The sequence below is a fragment of the Sminthopsis crassicaudata genome, chromosome 4 (assembly GCF_048593235.1).
Source record: "Sminthopsis crassicaudata isolate SCR6 chromosome 4, ASM4859323v1, whole genome shotgun sequence".
Lineage (NCBI taxonomy): Eukaryota > Metazoa > Chordata > Mammalia > Dasyuromorphia > Dasyuridae > Sminthopsis > Sminthopsis crassicaudata.
Genome location: NC_133620.1, coordinates 76,669,038 through 76,693,727, shown reverse-complemented (window position 1 = coordinate 76,693,727; position 24,690 = coordinate 76,669,038).

The window sequence follows — 24,690 nt, the reverse complement described above, 5'->3', positions numbered from 1 at the left end:
GCCATTTTTCACAATGTTGAAACTGAACTTGCATGGTATAGGGATTGTTAAAAGAGAATATTCTGTAAGAAAGGGCTTTTTCTTTTATTTTTTATTTAAAGAAATAAAAATAGCGAGGAGACAAGATGATATATTTAGATTATGCTAAAATTTAAGAAATAAAAATAGACAAGAAGAAACAAAACTATAACTATTTGCAAAGGGCATGCTGTTATATTCAAAATTTTTTAGAAAAGATTTGTGAAGAAGAGGCCACCTTCTAAAGTTAAGGACTTTAGAGGAGACTTCAGCAAAGAACTGATACCTAAGCTGAGCCTTAAAAAAGAAATATTCTGCAAAATCCTAGATGAGAGGATCATATATTCCAAGTTAGAGTAATGTCACATGCCAAGTAAGAGACAATTTAAGGCATAAAATCACTATCTCACTTACCAAAGTCTCATGAGAAAAGTATAATTACTTCACTTGATCTCCCTTATTGTAGCTGGAACTGGAATGCTAAATCTATATTAGGGGAGGGCAATCATCAAAAACAATGCAGTTGAATTGAAAAAAAAATATATAAGAAACTACATATTTGAATCACACAAGAAAAGTTATAGGGACTTACCAAGTACATTCCCATTTTACAAAAATTTCCAAAGTTGTTTTTCTTTTTTTATGTTGTTGCTTACCACCTCAATTGTAATCCCCAGTTTTGGGCTATACTTGTGAGAAATGGAAATCTGTTAGCTGAATTTATGACTTATAATGTCTATAACCTGACCTGTCTTATATGGTTAGAATTTCAGATCCTTAAAATCTGGGACTATTGTTATTGCTTATATGTATTTATATCTTCTGTATTCTGGTATTTGTCATGATAACTGAAATATTATAAACATTTATACTTGTTTTATTCACATCTTTCTCTTCATTCTTAATCTAGAGACCTATCATTAAGCTTTTGATAATTGATAGTTGTTGAAAAATTTGGTAGTTTTATTTAAATATTTTTATCTAAAATTTAATTTAAAAACTTTAAAAATATTTTTTAAATAGGAACAAATGGAGAATCAGCAATGTACCCTCCTAGCCATTGTTTGGATGGACATCCAATTAAACAGGTGAACTCCATTTATTTCTGATAAAAAAAAAGAGCTAAACAAAAACTTTTACTCCAAAAGAAGTATAAAAAGATAAAAATGAACTCTTGATAACTGTATTTCTGTTATGGCTATTCATAAAGAGTATATGTATAAATTAATTTTACTGTTATAATATAAAAAAGGAACAAGAGGTGGAAAGGAAATTGTACCAGAAAAAGGGGAAAATGGAGGTAAAAAGAGGGAAAATAAATCTCATGAAGAGGCAAAGGAAACCTGTTATATATGAGGAAATGAAGGGAGGGGGATGAACATAGTGTGAATCTTACTCTCATCAGATTTGGTTCAAAGAGAAATATTAAACAAATTTGGTTTACATAGTCATTTTTCCCACCTCATTGAAAAATGAGAGGGGAAAAATAAAAAGGGAAGGGGTAGGCAAAATAACAGGGAATAAAGAAATAGTAAGGGAAAGGTTTTAGAAAAGGGGAGGGACCTTTAGGGGGAGGGAGGGATTCTAAAGAGGGAGGGCTGCATGAGATAAGTGTTGCTCATAAGTCTAATATTGGGGAGAGAGGTAAGGGGAAAAGGAAAGAGAAAAGTACAATTTGGGATAAAAAGATGGCAGGAAATACAAAATTAGTAGTTTTAACCATAAATGTGAATGGGGTAAACTCCCCCATAAAGCAAAGGTGGATAAAAGACTGGATTTAAATCCAGAATCCTACAATATGTTGTTTACAGGAAACCCACTTGAAGCAAGGTGATACATACAGAATATAGATAAAAAGGCTGGAATAGAATTTACTATGCTTCAGGTGAAGTCAAAAAAGCAGGGGTAGCCATCCTGATCTCAGATCAAGCCAAAGCAAAAATTGATCTAATAAAAAGAGACAAGGAAAGGCACTTTATCTTGTTAAAGTGTAGCATAGATAATGAAGAACTATCAGTATTAAACATGTATGCATCAAATGATATAGCATCTAAATTCCTAAAGGAGAAGTTAAGAGAGCTGCAAGAAGAAATAAACAGCAAAACTATAATAGTGGGAGATCTCAAACTTGCACTCTCAGTACTACATAAATAAAACCACACAATAAATAAAAATGAAGTTAAAGAGGCAAATAGAATACTAGAAAAGTTAGATATGATAGATCTTTGGAGAAAAATAAATGGATACAGAAAGGCATACACTTTCTTCTCAGCAGTCCATGGAACCTATACAAAAATTGATCATATATTAGGACATAAAAACATCAAACTCAAATGCAGTAAGGCAGAAATAGTAAATGCATCCATTTCAAATCATGATTCAATAAAAATCACATTCATTAAAAATCCAGGGGAAAATAGACCAAATAGTAATTGGAAACTAAATAATCACATCCTAAAGACTGATTGAGTGAAACAGCACATCATAGACACACTTAATAATTTCACCCAAGAGAATGACAATAATGAGACATCATTCCAAAATGTGTGGGATGCAACCAAAGCAGTAATTTAGAGGAAATATTATATCTTTACAGGGTTACTTGCATAAAATAGAGAAAAATAAAATAGATGACTGAATTAGGCTTATAAGTAAAAAAGCTAGAAATAGAGCAAATTAAAAACCCCAAATCAAACACTAAACTTGAAATTCTCAAAATAAAAGGAGACATAAATAAGATTGAAAGGAAAAAAAAAACAAAAAAAAACTAAGAGCTGTTTTTTTTTGTTTTGTTTTGTTTTTTAAGAAACCCCACAAAATAGATAAATCCTTGGTAAATTTGATTAGAAAAAGGAAAGAGGAAAATCAAATTGTTAGTCTTGAAAATGAAAACAGAGAAATTTCTACTAATGAAGAAGAAATTAGAGCAATAATTAGGAGTTATTTCGCCCAACTTTATGGCAATAAATAGATGGCATGGAGGAAAGGAGGGGAAAAGTTGAAAGAGAAGTTTTTACAAGGCTCAATGTTGAAAAATTACCCATGCATATATTTTGTATATAAAGAGGTATAATAAAAAATAAAATAAAAAATAGTATACCATCCTTCCCTTCAATCCCAATAAGATACTTGAAAGAGGTTGACTTTTAGTACAGTTGGTAAATTCAGTGGTTGATGTTTTAGAGAAGTAATGATGAGGAAAGAACAGTATGAAAAAGTGTGAAGGGTTCACAATCTGCACAATGAGTGGGAAAAATACATTAGCTTAATTATTGATGTGTCAAAGTGTTAAAGTAAGTATTTTGAAGGGAAAGAAAAAAGACATTTGAGTCCCCAAATCCATTGTCATCTGTCTGAGTTCTAGACTGCACAAGTAATTAATTTCCAATCACTTTTCCCCCCACATAAAGCAGATGTTCTTACTAACTCTAGGATTCTTTTTACTTTGTTTTTACATTGATGTGCAAGCACTTTTAAGCTTGCCTGGGCTAAGTGAAAATGTCTGTTAACATTTGATATTTCTAATTCTCTATTCATTTATTATCTTGCTAATGTATGTAGTTGAAGGCCTCAATTTTCAACATTTTAGATTGACTTTCTGTAAATGATATATTTGGGATAAAATCTATACTGGGTATTTGCCTTCATACATATGCAGAAGTAAAAGTGTCAAAATTACTGATAGAGAAAGAGTTTTTCTAGGGGGTCTAAGTGATTTGCCTGAAGTACTATGGAAAATAAAAGAAGGAAATGATCACATTTAATGACCAAAAATATTAGTTGCTGTCCTGGACACATTATAAAGATGATCTCACTGGTTTTTAATGACAACCATGGGAGCTAGGTATTATCAATAGTATCCTCATTTTGTAGTTGAAAAAAAAGTGGAGTTAAAAATTAAGTGAGTTGATAAATAATCCTACATTTTTTACATATTTTTTATTTTCAAAAGCATATACATAGTTTTCAACATTCATACCTGAAAAACTTCGTGTTCCATTTTTTTTCTTTTCTCTCACCCCTCCTCTAGATAGCAAGTAATTTAATATGTCTTAATCACATGCACTTCTTCTATACATATTACTACAATTATGCTGCACAAGAAAAAAATCAGAACAAAAAGAAAAAAAAAGAAAAAGAAAATAAATTGAAAAGTAAACAATAACATTAAAGTGAAAATAATATGTTGTTATCCACACTCAGTCCTTATAGTACTGTCTCTGAGTGCAGATGCCTCTTTCCATCACAAGACCATTGGAACTGGCCTGAATCATCTTGCTGTTGAAAAGAGCCACGTCTGTTAGAACTGATCATCTTATAATCTTTTTGTTCCTGGGTACAATGTTCACTTGTTTCTATTCACTTCACTTAGCTTCAGTGCATGTTAAATTTCTCCAGGCTGCTCTGAAATCATCCTGCTTATTGTTTCTAATAAAAAATTAGCATTCCATAACATTTGTATACTATAAAATATCCAGCCATTCTACAAATGATAGGCATGTACTAAGTATCCAGTTCCTTGCCACTACAAAAAGGGCTACTACAAACATTTTTGCACATGTGAGTCCTTTTGCCTTTTTATTATCTCTTTGCTATACAGAGATACAATAGAGACACTGCTGAATAAAAAATATACACTGTTTATTACCTCTTTTTGAGCTCTAAATTGCTCTTCAGAATAGTTGGATTAGTTAATATCTCCACCAACAATGTATTAGTGTTTCAGTTTTCCCACATTCCCTTCCAACATTCATTGTTATTGCATTATTGTTTCCTGTCATCTTAGCCAATCTGAGAGGTGTGCAGTGATTCCTAAAAGTTATCTTAATTTGCATTCCTTTGATCAATAGGGATTTAGAGCATTTTTTGCATATATCTAGAAATAATTTTATTTTATTCACCTGATTAATTGGAAAAATGGCTTGTTTTCTTATAAATTTGAATCAATTATCTATATATTTTAGAAATGAGACCTTTATCAGCACCCTTGGATGGAATTTTTTTTTTTGCTAGCTTACTTCTTCCCTTCTAATCTTTTGTGCTTTGGATTTGTTTGTGAAGAAACGTTTTTTTTTTTGTTTTTTTTTTTAACATAATACAGTCAAAATTATCCATTTCGCATTCTATAATACACATCAATTTTCTTTGGCCACACATTCCTTCCTTCACAGATCTTAGAGATAGTCTATCCTTTGTTTTTCGAATTGGCTTATAATATCACTCTTTATATCTAAATTGTGAACCCATTTAGATTTTATCTTGGTAAAAGGTGTTAAATGTGAGTAAATGCCTATTTTCTGGTGTATTAATTTCCAATTTCCCAGCAATTTTTGTCAAATAGTAAGTTCTTTTCCCCAAAAGCAGCATCTTTAGGTTTGTCAAAAGCTAGATTACTGTAGTCATTGATTAATTTTTTCCCTGTAAACCTAAGCTATGACACTGATCAAGTACTCTATTTCTTAGCTAGTACCAAATGGTTTTGATGACTATTGCTTTATAATATAATTTTAGGTCTGGTATAGCTATGCCACTATCATTTGCATTTTTCCATTAATTCCCTTGAAATTCTTGACCTTTTGTCCTTTCAGATAAACTTTGATATTATTTTTTTCTAGATTTGTAAAATATTTTCTTGGGAATTTAATTTGTTTGGCACTGAATAAGAATATTAATTTAGGTAGAATTTTCATTTTTATTATATTAGCTGTCCTACCCATGATCACTTGGTAATTTTCCAATTGATAAAATAATCTGCATTATGTGTTTGGATTGTATTTTGTAATTTTGTTCATATAGTTCCTGACTTTGTCTTGGCAGTTGACTCCCAAATGTCTTATATTATCTACAGTAATTTTAATTGGAGTTTCTCTGTGTAGCTCTTGCTGCTGGACTTGGTGGGTGATATATAGAAATGCCGATGATTTTTGTGGATTTATTTTGTATTCTTCTATTTTGCTAATGTTGTTAATTGTTTCTAGTAGTTTTTTAATTGATTCTATAGGTTTCTCTAAGTTTACCATCATATTATCTGCAGAGAGTGATACTTTGGTTTCCTCATTACCTATTCTAATTTCTTTAGTTTCTTTTTCTTCTCATTGCTAAAGCTAACATTTCTAATCAAATAATGAATAGTAATGGTGATAGGGGCCAAAATTGTTTCACCCCACTTGATCTTATAGGGAATGATTCTAGTTTATTCCCACTCCATATGATTCTTGTTGGTGGTATTAAATAGTTGCTACTGATCATTTTAAGAAAAATCTTTTTGTTAGGAATGTATGTTGAATTTTGTCAATTTCTTTCTTCATCTATTGAAATAATCATATAATTTCTGCTAGTTTTGTTATAGATATAGTAAATCATTTTCCTACTATTGAATCATCTCTGCCATCCTGGTATAAAACCTACATGGTCTTGGTGTATATCCTAGTGATAACTTGCTGTAATATTTTTGTTAATATTTTATCCAAGATTTTTGCATCAATATTCATTAGAGAAATTGGTCTATAATTTTGTTTCTCTGTTTTGAGTCACTTCATTATTTAGACATCAGTCCCATATCTTTCTCATAAAAGGAATTTGGTAGAATTTATTCTTTTCCTTTTTCTCCAATAGTTTGCATAGTATTGTAATTAATTGTCTTTTAGATGTTTGGTAGAATTCACATGCAAATCCATCTGGCCCTGAAGGTTTTTTCTTAGGAAGGTGATTCACAGCTATTTTTTTTTTTCTAAAACAGGACTACTTGAGTAATTTATCTCCTCCTCTGTTAATCTAGGCAATGTGTACTTTTGTAAGTATTCATTATTTCACTTAGATTATCAAAATTACTGCCATATGGTTGGGCAAAATAGTTCTTAATTATTGCTCAAATTTGCTCTTCATTGTTGAAAAGTTCATGCTTTTCATTTTTGATACTATCAATTTAATTTTCTTCATTACTTTTTCTAATCAAATTAATTAAATGTTTATCCATGTGATTTTTTTTCATAAAACCAACTCTTGGTTTTGTTTATTAGTTCAATAGTTTTCTTACTTACACTTTTATTTATATCTCCTTTTATTTTCAAAATTTCAAATTTGGTATTTAATTGTTTAAAATGTATTATTTTGCTAGCTACTTTAATTGTATGTCTAATTCATTGATCTGGATCTTTATTTTATACAAGTAAACATGTAGAGATATAAAACTTTCCCTGAGAACTATTTTGACTACATCATATAAATTTGGGTATGTTGTTTCATTATGATCATTCTCTTGGATAAAATTATTGATTATAATTAAGATTTTTTTTATCTATTTAGTGCTGTACCAATCAGACTCCCAAGAAACTATCTTACTGATTTAGAAAAAATAACAATAAAATTCATCTGGAAGAAGAAAGGTCAAGAATTTCAAAGGAATTAAAGAAGAGAAAAGCAAATGAAGATGGCCTAGTTTTACCAGATCTAAAACTATATTATAGAGCAGTGGTTATCACAACAATTTGATACTGGTTAAGAAATAGAGAAGTTGATCAGTGAAATAGGTTGGTTTCACAAAACAAAATAGCCATTGACTATAACAATGTAGCATTTGACAAACTCAAAGGCCCCACCTGTTGGAATAAGAATTCACTATTTGATTAAAAACCGCTGGACAAATTTGAAACTAGTATGGCAGAAAGAGAAAGTAGGCATAGACCTACACCTCACACCGTATACCAAGATAAGATTGGAATGGTTCATGAGCTAGAATAAAGAATGATATTATAAACAAATTAGAAGAACATAGGATAGTTCACCTCTCAGATTTGTGGAGGAGGAATGAATTTGTGATCAAAGGAGAACTAGAGATCATTATTGATCATAGAATAGATAATTCTGATTATATTAAGTTAAAAAGTTTTTTGTGCAAACAAAACTAATGCAGACAAGATTAAAAGGAAAGCAATAAACTGGGAAAATATTTTTTCATCCAAAGGATCTGATAAAGGCCTAATTTCTAAAATATAGAGTATTGGCTCAAATTCATAATAGTTCAAGCCATTTTCCAATTGATAAATGGTCAAAGGAAACGAACAGACAATTTTCAGATGAAAAATTGAATTTTTTTGTAGCCATGTGAAAAGATGCTCCAAATCACTATTGATCAGAGAAATGCATATTAAGTCATCTGTGAGATGGTACTACACAACTTTCAGATTGGCTAAGATGACAGGAAAATATAATGACTAATGTTGGAGGGGATGTGGGAAAACTGGAACACTGATATCTTGTTGGTGGAAATTGTGAATGGACCTAACCATTCTGGAGAGTAATGTGGAATTATGCTCAAAAAGTTATCAAACTGTGCATACCCTTTGATCCATCAGTGTTTCTACTGGTATTATATCCCAAAGAGATCTTAAAGGAGGGAGAAGGACCTTTATGTGCAAAATGTGGCAACCCTCTTTGTAGTAAGCAAGAAACTGAAACTGAATAGATGCACATCAATTGGAGAATGGCTGAGCAAATTATGGTATATGAATACTATGGAATAATATTTTTTCATAAGAAATGACAAGCAGTATGATTTTAGAGAAGCTTGGAGAGGCTTATATGAACTGATGCTAAATGAAATGAGCAGAACCAGGAGATCATAGTACATGCCAACAATAAGACTATATGACCATCAATTCTGATGGAAGTGGCTCTCTTCAACACTGAGATGATTCAAACCAGTTCTATTGGTGCAGTGACGAAGAGAGCCATCTATACCCAGAGAGAGAAACATAAGAATAGAATGTGGAACACAATATAGCATTCTCACTCTCTGTTGTTATTTGTTTGCCTTGTATTAACTTTCTCAGTTTTTCTTCCTTCTTGATCTGATTTTTCATGTGCAACAAGATAACTCTAAAAATACATATACATATTTTGAATCTAACATGTATTTCAATATATTTAACATGTATTGGACTACCTGCTAGCTAGGGGAGGGAGTGGGAGGGAAGGAGAAGAAAATTTGCAACAAAAGGTTATGCCAGGGTCAGTGTTAGAAAAATTATCTATGCCTATGCTTTGCAAATAAAAAAAAAACTTTAATAAAAAATTAAAAATATATACAATACAATTTAATTAAGGTTTATAAATATTCTAAAAAATAGAATAAATATAAAAGACCTATATCTCAGGCTTGTCTTTGTATGGAATGCTACCCCTGAGAAACACCTCTTCTTCAAAAGGCAAATAAATTGTGACCCCATTGCCATTAGAGTTTGTTAGTCTAAGAGACAGTCAAATGGCCATCCTTTTAGTAATAATCTGCTGATCTTATTATTAAAATGATTAAATTACCCAGAAAGAAAAATAAAATATAAGACCAGGTAATTTATTTCCAGCTCTAGTTTTAAAATAATTGTATCAAGTTACTTGGAGACATCTGTTTTCTGAAGTAAGGCCCACCAAACAGAATTTGCCATGATTATGGAATGACAGCAATCATTTACATTCATTCTCTGGATGATCTTACCCTCTGGCAAATTATATTGCTTTGTCCAGTACCATTTTCCTTGAGAAATTTAGTACTCTCATATTAATTGATAATTATTCATATTTGTTGGAGTTTTCCTATTTTCTCCAAGAATTTGAAAGCCAGAAGCAGCCAACCTAGGTGTGTATTTACAATAAACATTGACATTTAATAGATTATGTGAGGGTAAGGAGAAGAGACAGGCAGGATGTGAGTGTGATGAAGGCCATATATAGCACAGGATGTTGGAATGATCACAGACATCTTCTCTGGCTAAAGATTCACAAAATATTCATAAAAAAGTATGGGCACCAAGGCAAAAATACTACCAGAAAAAATTCATGTATTAGATTACATGTGGAGATAAGTACATTTCTATGAGTGGAAACAGACTGTTGCCAACTTGGAAGGAAAGTTGAACCAACACAAAGTTGGCAAAAGTGGAGCAGAAAAGGAGTGGACCACTTTCAGAAATCTGGTGCATAGGATTGACAATTGCTTATCTGCATCAGAACACTTGCAAACATCAAGATTGGTTTGACAAAAATGATAGGAAAATTCAGAAAATTGAGAATTACAAAGGGTTTACCAACAGAATAGTTTATCCATCTCTAAGGAAACATCACTTAATTCCATAAAAAATAAAGTACAAGTAAAGCTTAGAGAGATTCAGGATTCTTGGCCCATGAAGAAGTAAGATAAAGTTCACTTTCATATGGATAGTCATGATCCAAAGCATTTTTGTGATTCCCTAATGGCTATTTATACTATCTTGTGCAATAAAGCCAAATTAATTAGTGGTAAGAGCATGAATACAAGAAAGATGGGCTGAATACTTTCATAGTATACCTAAGACTATTATTAGTAAATAATCAATCTAGAAGTATACTTGAAGCAAGGATACTTACTAGGAGGTGTTAACTCAGTGGAATTGATGAGATGATGTTTTTCTAGTTCACATATATACTTAATATTTATTATGATGATGTAATGGTTCTCTAGTTCACATATATTCACTATGATTTAATTGTAATAGGGTATTAAAGGGGTGAGAAGGACTAGAAATGGAACATTCCATCTTGGGCCAGCATCATGGTGACTATCTTGCCTTCTGTACTCGTCCACTAAGACCAAGGATTCAGGGTGGCCCTAAGATCCTCTAGAAAGCTAGCTTGGAAATAACACACTAATTTTTTTTACTTTAAGTTGAAGTCAATCTCTCTCTAACTAAAGTTCCAGTAGAAGAAATTTTGAATGCCATTAGTTCCTTTCAAATGGCAAGCACCTGGTGCTGATTCTGTTCCAGTTGAGATTTATAAAATGAGAGGGCAGAGCCAAGATGGCAGAGAAGATACACGCAAATCTGTAAGCTCCCTACTTCCCTCATTACCAATTAGTTAAATCAGCCTCAAAAATAACGCTGGATTGATAGAAACCACAAGTATTGGAAGCACAATGTACCAGCTGAAGAGAATCTGGAATTTCAACAGAAAAGATCGGTTCCGAAGGGAGGAAGAAAAAAGGCCAGAACAGACAGGGTTAGGTGCTAGCACACTGTGCAGATCAAGCTATTAAAGAATAGCTTTAAAATTAAAACCAAATTAATGATAATTTAATTTAACCTTACTTTAGATTCTAGAGTAAAAAAATCTAGTTTATGTAAGTAATCTAAGTAGATATCTCTATTGTCTATTCAAAAATGAGTCTTGAATTTGAGTTCTATGTTAAACAATGATATAATTATTAATGAGCTTATGATAATGATGTGTGAGATACTATTTAAGCCATACCTTCAGGTTTGGAAGAACAAATAATTAAACCAACTCTACTAAAGTAAGATTGCTACCTCAAAGGTAATGGATAATGCCAATAAAGATATTCAAGCAAATAAGGATGTTCTAAAAGGTTGTTTTTATTCATATAATAAGGAGAGTGGATCAGCTCTGAAGTTCCTTCCTAATCTGAGTTTCTTTAACCTATGAAGGTCAAAGACTATAGGTGTCAAAAGATTAAGAATAATTTCTATAGACAACCTGTGAAATACCTAAGGGCAACATCTTAGTTAATCGCCATGTATCATGAAAATAGAAGTAATAAGGAATACTAAGAGGTAGGCCACAATATCCTTAAAGGACAAAGAAACAATGAAATACCACCTTCCAGTCACTTCCTTTTTAGTTAGTAAATTAGATAAGTTTTTTGCTATAGTTTTGAGATACCTGACACAATCTGAGTTCTCTAGTTTATTTTTTTTTCTGTTTTTCTAAAGGTTACATTGAAGAGGACACAGTACAACGTACAATACAAAGTGGAACAGGAAGAAAAGAGAAAGAAGGAAAGTTAAAGATTTTTGCCACTTCCCTGAATAAGAGGGCACCTTTAGTCACATCTACCACTTGACCAGTTCATGGACACACCTCCTTTTGAGAAAGAAAACTCATGGCATTCTCTAGATGTAGGTAAGGTGAGTAATGTAGGGGAAGGAGGGTCATTCAGTAAAGTTAAGAGATGCCTGTTGAAAGGATAGTTTTGTCTTGTGAAAACAAACAAACATCATAAAGTGAAGCTACCAATGAAACATAACTATAATGTATTTCATTTTATACAGGTCATTCTGAAAAATTTCTGTGATCTTACAGCATCTACATGATGTATAAAAAGTCTAGATGGTTTTGATTTTTACTTCAGGAGGACATTAAAGGAGGAAAAAAATAGTTAAGTGACTTGTTAATCAACTTCACACAACTACAACCAGCAACATAACCTTCTGATACTGAGGTTTAGTTCAGTAATCTTCTATAACCTCAAGGTTGTTCAAGAATACTTTATATATAGAAGTGAAAACTCAGAACTATGTAACTAAGAAAGGAAATAATTATAATTCTATACTAATTGACATATAAAGGAACTATGATCTAATAAGGATCATGTGATCATAAATTCAAAGATGTAAAGACATCAAAGGAAAGCTGAGTGGACCTCACATTTATTAAAAAATATTTATAACACTAAATAGAAAACAGGAAAAATCAAAAAAGCAAAAGAAAGGCAGAAAAGAAAAATTAAGAAAAAAATCGAAACATTGGTAAGTGCCTAGCAGAACATTAAGGAAGATTCAAAATATATAATAATGAATTTCTATTTTAAAAAAGCATTATATAATAATAGAAATTTTATTCATGTGTCCATATTTTCTTTCCTTCTTTATAGGCCATTGTTTTGTTCCCCGCAACAAACATTTTTTACTTTATTCTTTTTTTCCTCTTTTGTCCTGCCATCTTCCCCAAGCCATAATTAAACAGAGATATATTTATGTATACATATATAGATATATACATATACACAGATTTCTATATGTATGTATTTATATACATATATGTATAGATATACATGTGTATACACATGCATTTACCCATAAGTAAACATGCATCTAAAACAATATTGGTATGCCTGACATATAATATAGATTTCTCAATTGATTGACTCTTTTAAGTTTGAATTTGTCTAAGATCATTTTTTCTAACAAATTCTACTTCTGATCCTTACTATAGTAGATCTCTTCTTTTCTATCCCTGTTAACTCTTCTACTTTAATTCTGCCCCTTAATCTACTTGCTATTACTTACTCTCCCCCTACCCATGAATTTCTCCCTTGTCTTTTTTTCCTCACCTTTGCTTTTCCCTATACCCCCAAAACATCCTCATTTCTTTATAGATCTTAGAGGGTGCCATACCTTTCATCGTATACCTATTTATCTCATTCCTGATGTGAGTAGGTATTCAGAACTGTGAAACCAGTATCCTCCTCTAATAGCTCTATGTCTAATCTTTATCTGCACCTTATTTATATAATGTAATTACTATTTTTACCTTTTCCTAGACAGTTTTGCTTTTTAGAGATATATCAGTCTGTCTTTTGAGTTATTCAAATATTGATGTAGATCTCAAAAATATGGTATACATTTCCATGTAAGAAACATAAATAATTTGTCCATGCAAAATTCTTTGAAATTAATATTTGATATTGGTTCTTATATATGAAATTTTCTATTGAATTTAGTTTTTGTTGAAAGCTTTAAATCTGCAAGTTTTTTGAACTTTCAATTTTGTTCTTATTTAATATTATAAGTAATTTTACTATATATGATATTTTTGGCTTCAGGCCTAGGTTTTTCTGTTTTTTGGTCCCAGCTTTCAAGTTTGTAGAAGATAGAAAGAGGAAAAAAAATGTGAGAATAATTAATTTACCTGAAAGCTGGACCAAAAACAGAAAAAAGAAAGAAAGAAAAGAACCTTGACAAGATCTTTGCAAGAAATAATTCAAGAAAATAGTGGTGATGAGACATGAGGGGAAAATATAAATAGAAAAATTCCATTTTTCACCATCTCAAAGAAATCCTTTTTGGAAAATGCATAAGAATATTATTGTCAAATTCCAGAATTCTTAGATCAAAGGCAAATTTGTATAAGAAACAAGAAAAAAGAAACTCAAATATGGTGAAGCTACAATTAGAATTGTATAGGATTTATTAGCAGCCACAATAAAAGGATGCAGTCCTGGAATCACATATACAAGCAATAGAAAGAACTAGGCCTGAAGCCAAAAATATCTGTCTAGGAAAAGGTAAAAATAGTAATTATATAAATAAGGTGCAGATAAAGATTAGACATAGAGCTATCATCTTCACATGCAGGGTTATAACCAATTTAGTTCTATCGGATATCTCATGTTTTCTTTTCCCTGTTTATGCTTCTTTTGGATCTTCATATTGGAGATAAAATTGTTGCTTTAATTTTGGTCTTTTTCCTTATGAAAGTTTGAAATCTTTCTATTTTATTGAATGACCATTTCTCCATCCCTTGATTTATTATGCTTATTTTTTTTCTTGGCAGGTTATTCTTGGTTTTAGTCTTGACTGTTTGCCTTTCATAATATCATATTTCATGATCTCTGAATTTTAAATGCTGCATCTGCTAAGTCCTATGTAGTTTTAATTGTTACTCTCCAATATCCAATATTTGGATTATTTCTTTATGGCCACTTGCAGTTTTTTTTTTTTTTTTTTTTTTTTTTTTGCTTTGACTTACACTTCTGAAATTTGACCATTACGTTATTAGGAATTTTTATTTTGACTACTCTTTCCTGAGATGGTTGGTAGATTTTTTCAATGCCAATTTCACCCTGGTTCCAGTGTTTCTTTGATACTTTTTTGAAACATGCTGTCCAGGTTCTCTTTTTGATTATGGCTTTCAGGAAGTCCAATGATTCTGGTACTGTCGCCCTTAAATCTATTTTCTAAGTTGTTTTTACTCCAGAAGTGTTTTATATTTTCTTCATTTTTTTTCATTATTTTGAACTTGCTTGATTGAGTCTTGATGTCTTATAGCATCATTAGTTTCTGCTTGCCTATTTCTGACTGTTAAGGACTTGTTTTCCTCAACTAGTTTTTGTACCTTTTTTGGCCAGTTGTACTATTTAAGTGACACTTTTTGTATCTCCTTTCCCATTTGGGAACCAAAATTAAAGCAACAATTTTATCTCCAAGATGAAGATCCAAAAGAAGCATAAACAGGGAAAAGGAATTAAGAGGTAGAATGGGGTAAATTGTTTCATAGGAAGAGGTGTTAAATAACTATTCCAGTGGCTCAAAGAAGAAATAATATTAACAATCAGATGAATATAAAATATGTCTTGCCGGACAGAGGACTAGGAGGGATGGAGATTAAATAAAGGGTGAAGTGTGGGGGGACTGACAAAAGACAGGTTGGGAAAGGTGGTAGACAAAATAAAAACACTAATGGGGAGGGAAATGGTGAAAGGATAGAGTTCAAACAGAAGAAAAAATTAGAATAGAGAGAAATATACAATTAGTAATCACAACTGTGAATATGAATGGAATGAACTCTTCCATAAAATAGAAGCAGATATCAGAGCAGATCAAAAAATAAGAAACTACAATACATTGCGCACAAGAAATATGCACAAAGAGACACACAGAATTAAGGAAAGATCTGGAACTGAATCTTTTATGCTTCAGCTGAAATTCAAAAAAAATATAGGCATAGCAAACCTAATTTCAAAATAAAAGCAAAAATATATCTAATTAAAAGAGATATGAGAGGAAACTACATTTTGCTAAAAGATAGCATAAATAATGAAGCAATATTAATTCTTTTTTTTGCATCTTTGTCTTATTTTTAAATATTTTATTAAAGCTTTTTATTTACAAATTTACAATTTGTTCAACATTGACCTTTGCAAAGCCTTTTTTTCCAAATTTTCCCCTCCTTTCCCCCACCCTGTCCCCTAGCTGGCAGGTAGTCCAATACATGTTAAATATGATGAAATGCATGTTAGGTCCAATATATGTACACATATTTATACACACCTTTTTGCACAAGAAAAAACAGATCAAGAAGAAAGAAAAAGAAAAACTGAGAAAGAAACAAAATGTAAGCAAATAACAGAAAGAATGAGAATGCTATGTTGTTTTCCATACTTAATTCCCACAGTCTTCTCTCTGGGTGTAGATGTCTCTCTTTAACACTGAACAATTGGAACTGGTTTGAATAATCTCATAGTTGAAGAGAGCCATGTTCCTCAGAACTGATCATTTTATAATCTTATGATTGCTGTGTATAATGATCTCCTGGTTCTGCTCATTTAACTTAGTATCAGCTCACATCCACAAGTAAAATGAGTAGTTCTGTATTTCGCACCATCTTATCTATCATAAATTATGCTTTTCTTGTTCCTTTTCCCTGTTCCCTCCACAATATTTTGATTAGGAGGTATACTTGCTTCAAGGAGCTCTCCCCCTTTATAATCCCTCCCCCTTTCTTATATTTTTCTTTCCTATTTCTCTTTTCTCTTCTATTAGCCTCTTCTTTCCTTTTTTTTCTTTTCCTCTTCAACTTCCTTATAAGGTGAAAGAAGTTTCTCTGTGAAACCAAATATGTCTAATATTTTCTTTTTGATCCAAATTTGATGGGAGAAAAACTCACACAATGTTCATCTTCTGTGCTTTTTTCTCTCAAATATAATAGGTTTCCCTTGACACTTCATAAGATATAATTTCACTCATTTTACCTCCACTTTCCCTTTTTTCCAACACAATCTCCTTTCCACTTCTGGGTTCTTTTTTATATTATAATAGTAAGATTAAATTACTCTCTATGTATACCCATAATACAAATACAGATCTCAAGAGTTCTTTTCTTTTTACCTTTTTATGCTTCTTTTGAATTCTATATTTGGAGGTTAAATTGTTTGTTTAGCTCTGGTCTTTTCATCAGAAATAAATGGATACCTGTTTCACTGAATGTCCATCTTCTTCCTTGGGAAAAAAAAAATACTCAGTTTAGCTGGATAGATTATTCTTGGCTGCATTCCAAGTTCCTTTTCTTTTCAGAATATAAGATTTCAGGCCCTTAAATCTTTTAAGGTGGAAACTGCTAAGTCATGGGAAGTTCTTTTTGTGGCTCCTCAGCATTTGAGTTGTGTTTTGTTGTTGTTGTTGTTGTTGTTGTTGTTGTTGTTGTTATTGTTTCCATGTTTGTTTGTTTGTTTTTTTCTGGCTGCTTATAATGTTTTTCCTTAGTGTGATAAGTCAGGAATTATATGAGCAAAATTACAAAACACTTGCCACAAAAATAAAGTCAGATTTAAATAATTGGAAAGACATTCAATGCTCTTGGATAGGCTGAGCAAACATAATCAAGATTACAATACTCCTTAAACTAATCTATTTATTTAGTGCTATACCAATCAGACTCCCAAGAAACTATTTTAATGACCTAGAAAAAATAACAACAAAATTCATATGGAAGAATAAAAGGTCGAGAATTTTAAGGGAATTAATGAAAAAAAAGTCAGATGAAGGTGGTCTAGGTATACCTGATTTAAAGCTATATTATATAGCAGCAGTCACCAAAACCATTTGGTATTGGCTAAGAAATAGACCAGTCGATCAGTGGAACAGATTAGGTACAAAGGACAAAAAAGGGTACAACTATAGCAATCTATTCTTTGACAAACCCAAAGATACCAACAATTGGGATAAAAATGCATTATTTGAAAAAAAAACTGTTGGGAAAACTGGAAATTAGTATGGCAGAAATTAGATATGGATCCACACTTAACACCATATACTAAGATAAGTTCAAAATGGGTCCATGATTTAGGCATAAAGAATGAGATCATAAATAGATTAGAGGAACAGAGGATAGTCTACCTCTCAGACCTGTGGAGGAGAAAGGAATTTATGACTAGAGAAGAACTAGAGATCATTGTTGATCACAAAATAGAAGATTTTGATTACATCAAACTAAAAAGTTTCTGTAACAAACAATACTAATTCAAGCAATAATAGAAGGGAAGTAACAAATTGGGAAAATATTTTTATAGTTATAGGTTCTGATAAAGATCTCATTTCCAAAATATATGGAAAATTGATCCTAATTTATAAGAAATCAAGCCATTCTCCAGTTGATAAATGGTCAAAGGATATGAACATACAGTTCTCCGATAATGAAATTGAAACTATATCCACTCATATGAAAGAGTGTTCCAAATCACTACTGATCAAAGAAATGCAAATTAGGACAACTCTGAGATACCACTACACACTTGTCAGATTGGTTAAGATGACAGGAACAAATAATGATGAATGTTGGAGTGGATGTGGGAAAAATGGGACACTAATACATTATTGGTGGAGCTGTGAAAGAATCTGGCCATTTTGGAGAGCAATCTGGAACTATGCCCAAAAAAGTTATCAAACTGTGCATATTCTTTGATCCAGCAGTGCTACTACTGGGCTTATATCCCAAAGAAATACTAAAGAGGGGAAAGGAACCTGTGTGTGCCAAAATGTTTGTGGCATCTCTTTTCGTAGTGGCTAGAAACTGGAAGATGAATGGATGTCTATCAATTTGAGAATGGTTGGGTAAATTATGGTATATGAAGGCTATGGACTATTATTGCTCTGTAAGAAATGACCAGCAGGATGAATTCAGAAAGGCTTGGAGAGACTTGTATGAACTGATGCTGAGTGAAATGAGCAGAACCAGAAGATCACTGTACACTTCAACAACAATACTGTATGAAGATGTATTCTGATGGAAGTGGATATCTTCAACATAAAGAGGATCCAACTCACTTCCAGTTGATCAATGATGGACAGAAACAATTACATCCAGAGAAGGAACACTGAGAATTGAATGTAAAATATTAGCACTACTGTCTATCTACCCAGGTTACATATGCCTTCGGAATCCAATACTTAATGTGCAAGAAGAAAATTGGATTTACACACATATATTATATCTAGGATTTACTGGAACACATGTAAAATGTATGAGATTGCCTGTCATCTAGGGGAGGGAGGGGGAAATCTGGAAAAATGAATACAAGGGATAATGTTATAAAAATTTTCTCATGCATATATACTGTCAAAAATTGTATAATTATAAAATTAAAATAAAAAGTATGACAGAAGGGGAAATATAAGAAGACTAGAAATTTGGGGGAAGGAGGATTAATACTAGGTTATGAAAATCATCAAAACTCAATAGATTTTATATTTGAACCTGGAGGTGACAGAGAACAAAAGGAGTATATGGAATCAGGGTCTGGCAATGACAATTTTGATTCTTACTGAAGGAAACCAAATTTATAGCAAATTGGAGGATGGAGTGAAATGGAGCAATATTGAAATAGGAAAACAAACCAGCAGGATATTACAATAGTCCTGATGTGAGATAATAAGGGCTGGCACCAGGCTGATAAAGTGTCAAAGGAAAGAAGGCATTTTAAAGGAGAGATGTTATTAAGGTAAAATCAACAGAAGTTGGAAAAAGATTGAATTTGGGGCTGAGGGCATATGTTGTATCAAGGAAGACACTTCTATTGAGAGAGATTGGGTAACCAGGAGGAAGATGATACTATTTACAATAATAGGGAAGTTGAAAAGAGATGACAATTTGGGGAATATATACTGAGTTCATTTGAGGGTAGGTTGATTCTGTTATTCACCTGTCTCTAGGCTAGGCCTTTAAAATATTATCTTATTTGCTTCTCACAATTCAGTGGGGATGATACTTCTATTAATTTTATTTTACACCTGAGAAATTTGAGGTGGTTAAACATTGAGTGGCTTAAGCAGGCTTATGTAGTTAGTTTGAGGCTGGATTTAAAGTCAGATTTTTTTTTACTGCAGGCATAAAGTTCTATCCAATATACCATCAGTTTGAGATATCCAATGGGTAGTTGGATATAGGAAACTGGTGCTGAGACAAAATCAGGGCTTGAGAAAATCATTTAAGAATTTTATGGTTAGAGACAATTGAATCCATGGAATTTTATGAATTACCAACCAAAATTACTAATGGCAGAAGAGAAGAGATTCTTCAGAGCTACTTATAGTGGTATATACTAGATGGTGTACCAGCAAAGGAAAAAAGAAAAGGAGTCAGCAAACAAGTAGGAAAATCAAGAAAGATGAAAGAGAAAGCAGAAATTCTCAATGAGTTCATTATTAATGAGTTCAAGAAGCAAGAAATTTGTTTCTGGAAGACAAGCTTAATCAGAAATTGCAAGGAATTTCAACAATTTGGTGGCCACAAAAACTAATGATATAAAAATAAAAATGCAAAATATCCTCTGTTCCTCTTGGCCCATTTTGTTATAACAAAGTTTATATGAACAAACAAAAGGTCAAGAATTTCATGGGAATTAATGGGAAAAAAATCAAATGAAGATGGCCTAGCTGTACCAGATCTAAAATTATTTATAAAGCAGGGGTTACAAAAACCATTTGGTATTGGCTAAGAAATAGACTAGATGATCAATGGAATAAGTTAGGTCCAAAGGACAAAATAATCAATAACTCTAATAATCTAGTGTTTGACAAACCCAAGGACCCCAGCCTTTGGGATAAGAACTCAATGTTTGACAAAAATGGCTGGGAAAATTGGAAATTAATATGGCAGAAACTAGGCATTGACCCACACTTAACACTGTATACCAAAGTCAGGTAAAAACGTGTTCATGACCTAGGCATTAAGAATGAGACTATGAATAAATTAAAAGAACATAGGATAATGTACCTTTCAGACCTGTGGAAGAGATATTAATTAATGTCCAAAGAAGAACTAGAGATCATTATGGATCACAAAGTAGAAAATTTTGATTATATCAAATTGAAAACTTTTTGTACAAACAAAACTAATGCAGATAAGATTAAAAGGGAAACAATAAACTGGGAAAACATTTTTACAATCAAAGGTTCTGATAAAGGCCTCATTTCCAAACTATATATAAAGAATTTACTCTAATTTATAAGAAATCAAGCCATTCTCCAATTGATAAATGGTCAAAGGATATGAACAGACAATTCTAAGATGAAGAAATTGAAACTATTGCTAGCCATATAAAAAGATACTCCGAGTCATTACTAATCAGAGAAATGCAAATTAACACAATTCTGAGATACCACTACATACCTGTCAGATTGGCTAGAATGAGAGGGAAAGATAATGCAGACTGTTGGAGGGGATGTGGAAAAACAGGGACACCGATACATTGTTGGTGAATTGTGAATACATCTAGCCATTCAGGAGAGAGATATGGAACTATGCTCAAAAAGTTATCAAACTGTGCATACCCTTTGACCCAGTAGTGTTACTACTGGGCTTATATCCCAAAGAGATCTTAAAGAAGGGAAAGGGATCTGTATGTTCAAGAATGTTTGTGGCACCCCTCTTTGTAGTGGCCAGAAACTGGAAACTACATAGATGCCCATCAGTTGGAGAATGGCTGAATAAATTGTGGTATATGAATATTATGGAATATTACTGTTCTATAAGAAATGACCAACAGGACAATTTCAGAAAGGCCTGGAGAGATTTGCATAAACTGATGCTGAGTGAAATGAGCAGGACCAGGAGATTGTTGTATACTGCAACAACAATACTATATGATGATCAAATCTGATGCATGTGGCCATTTTTAACAATGAGATGAATCAAATCAGTTCCAATAGAGCAGTAATGAACTGAACCAGCTACACCCAGTGAAAGAACACTGAAAAATGAGTATGAACCACTACATAGCATTCCCAATCCCTCTATTTTTGTCCGCCTGCATTTTGGATTTCCTTCACAGGCTAATTGTATACTATTTAAAAGTCCGATTCTTTTTGTACAATAAAACAACTGTTTGGACATGTATGCATATATTGTATTTAATTGGTACTTTAACATATTTAATATGTATTGGTCAACCTGCTGTCTGGGGGGGACGAGGAGAAAAATTAGAACAAAAGTTTGGGGACTGCCAATGTTGTAAAATTACCCATGCATATATATGGTAAATAAAAACTATTAAAAAAAAAAAAGAAAGAAAAGAAAGAAAAAACAAAAGAGATCGAATTACAATATTACAATCAAGACTAATTTCCCCTGAAAAAGTTAAGTATAATACTGAATGAAAAAAATTAATATTTAACAAACTCAAAGACTTTTGTAGAGGGCCCAAAACTCTGAAGAAATATACTTGAAAAAAGGATAATTACAATAAGGTATTAACTCAGTGGAATTGGTGAGATAATGGTTCTCTAGTTTACATACACTTAGTACTTAGTATGGTGATGTAATGGTTCTCTAATTTACACATGCTTAGTAGGTTGTAATGACTTAATCATACCAAGTGATTTAAGATCTGAAAGTAATGTAAATGAGACATTTCATCTTTGACCAACCTTCTGGTGGTTTTCCTGAATCCTGTACTCCTCCACTACGATCAAGGCTTGTCTGAGATCCTCTAGAGAGCTAGTATGGACAATATAGACTTTTATTGTTTTGTGAAAAATCCTTAGAACTTAAGGTAAAATATGACTAAAATATCAGAGAGATATGAGGTAAATAACCAAAAAAAGAGTTTCAATAAGGTAAAATTGTTTACTACAACTATACATATTTGTGTGTGTATGAAAATGTTATCAGTACTGTTATTTATATACCGTTATTATTTGCATAGTTTGAAAGGAAGGCTTGTCCTGAGCTGAGTATGGTGGGGTAATTCTATAAAAATACATCTGCAGAGGGAGAGATAAAAAGGAGATACCATCTCAAACAAATTAGGCATAAAAGAAAAAATGGATACAGAAGGAGCTAGTGGGGGAAAGGAAGCCAAGTAGTTCTAGAATCTAACTGCATAGAAATGAGTTGAAGAGGCAAATTGTATATGAATCAACACACATATGTATCTACATATGCATATATGTGTATAGTATGCTTGTATGCATGTATGTATATTTATAAGTAGGATAGAGTAAGGGGAATGAATAAAAGAATAACTTTTAGGGGATGAACAGGTTAAAAAATACCAAGGAAAGGTAGCAAGTAGAAATAAAGCAGAGCAGTGAGGAAAGAAGAGACAAGATTAATAGAATGAGAGTTTTAGTAAAGAAAAATAGGGGGGCAGAACCAAGATGGCAGAGAAGATACACGCAAATTTGTAAGCTCCCTTCTTCCTTCAATACAATTAGTTAAATCAGCCTCAAAAGTAACGATGGACTGATAAAAACCACAAGGATTACAAGCACATCTTACCAGCTGAAGAGAATCTGGAATTTCAACAGAAAAAGTCAGTACCGAGAGGAGGAAAAAAAAAAAGACTAGCACAGATAAGGTTAGGCGCTAGCACACTATGCCGATTGGGTTGGAGAGAACTCTAAGATCAGAGAAGCCATTGAGATAGAGGAATTTGGCAAAAGCTGTTAGCTCTTCTGCGCTTTTCTCTTTGAAAGAGAAATCAACCATTTTAAAATATAAAGCCAGATACTAAATCCACCCCAATCAGAAAGTGACCTTACAGATCTCAGCATGGCCTTCTGCTGCCCGTGGCTTCTCCTTGGGGTAGTTGAGAGCCTGACACAGCAGCCTCAAATACACATAGTGTGAGGCTCAGCCTGAGGCAGTGGAATTCTAGCAGCAGTGAAATTCCAAAAGAAGCAGAACTCCCAGAGATGCAATGAAAAGGAAATTAGAGAAATAATAAGGAGTTACTTTGCCCAACTTAATGCCAATAAATTTGATAACTTAAGTGAAATGGATGACTTCCTCCAAAAATATAGGCTTCCTAGATTAACAGAGGAGGAGATAAATTGCTTAAATACTCCCATTTCAGAAAAAGAAATAGAACAAGCTATTAATCAACTCGCCAGGAAAAAATCCCCAGGACCAGATGGATTTACATGTGAATTCTAGCAAACATTTAAAGAACAATTAGCCCCAATATTATATAAACTGTATGAAAAAATAGGGGATGAAGGAGTCCTACCAAACTCCTTTTATGACACAGACATGGTACAGATACCTAAACCAGGTCGATCGAAAACTGAGAAAGAAAATTATAGACCAATTTCCTTAATGAATATTGATGCTAAAATCTTTTTTTTTTAATTCATTTTTCCAAATTATCCCCTCCCTCCCTGCACTCCCTCCCCCTGATGGCAGGTAATCCCATACATTTTACATGTGTTACAATATAACCTAGATACGATATATGTGTGTAAATACCATTTTCTTGTTGCACATTAATTATTAGCTGCCGAAGGTATAAGTAACCTGGGTAGATAGACAGTAGTGCTAAAAATTTACATTCGCTTCCCAGTGTTCCTTCTCTGGGTATAGTTATTTCTGTCCATCATTGATCAACTGGAAGTGAGTTGGCTCTTCTTTATGTTGAAGATTTCCACTTCCATCAGAATACATCCTCATACAGTATTGTTGTTGAAGTGTATAGTGATCTTCTGGTTCTGCTCATTTCACTCAGCAACAGATGATTTAAGTCTCTCCAAGCCTCTCTGTATTCCTCCTGCTGGTCATTTCTTACAGAGCAATAATATTTCATAACCTTCATATACCATAACCAATTGATGGACATCCATTCAACTTCCAGTTTCTAGCAACAACAAAAAGAGCTGCCACAAACATTTTGGCACATACAGGTCCCTTTCCACTATTTAGTATTTCTTTGGGATATAATCCCAATAACAGCAATGCTGGGTCAAAGGATATGCACAGTTTGACAACTTTTTGGGTATAGTTCCAAATTGCTCTCCAGAATGGCTGGATTCTTTCACAACTCCACCAACACTGTATCAGTGTCCCAGT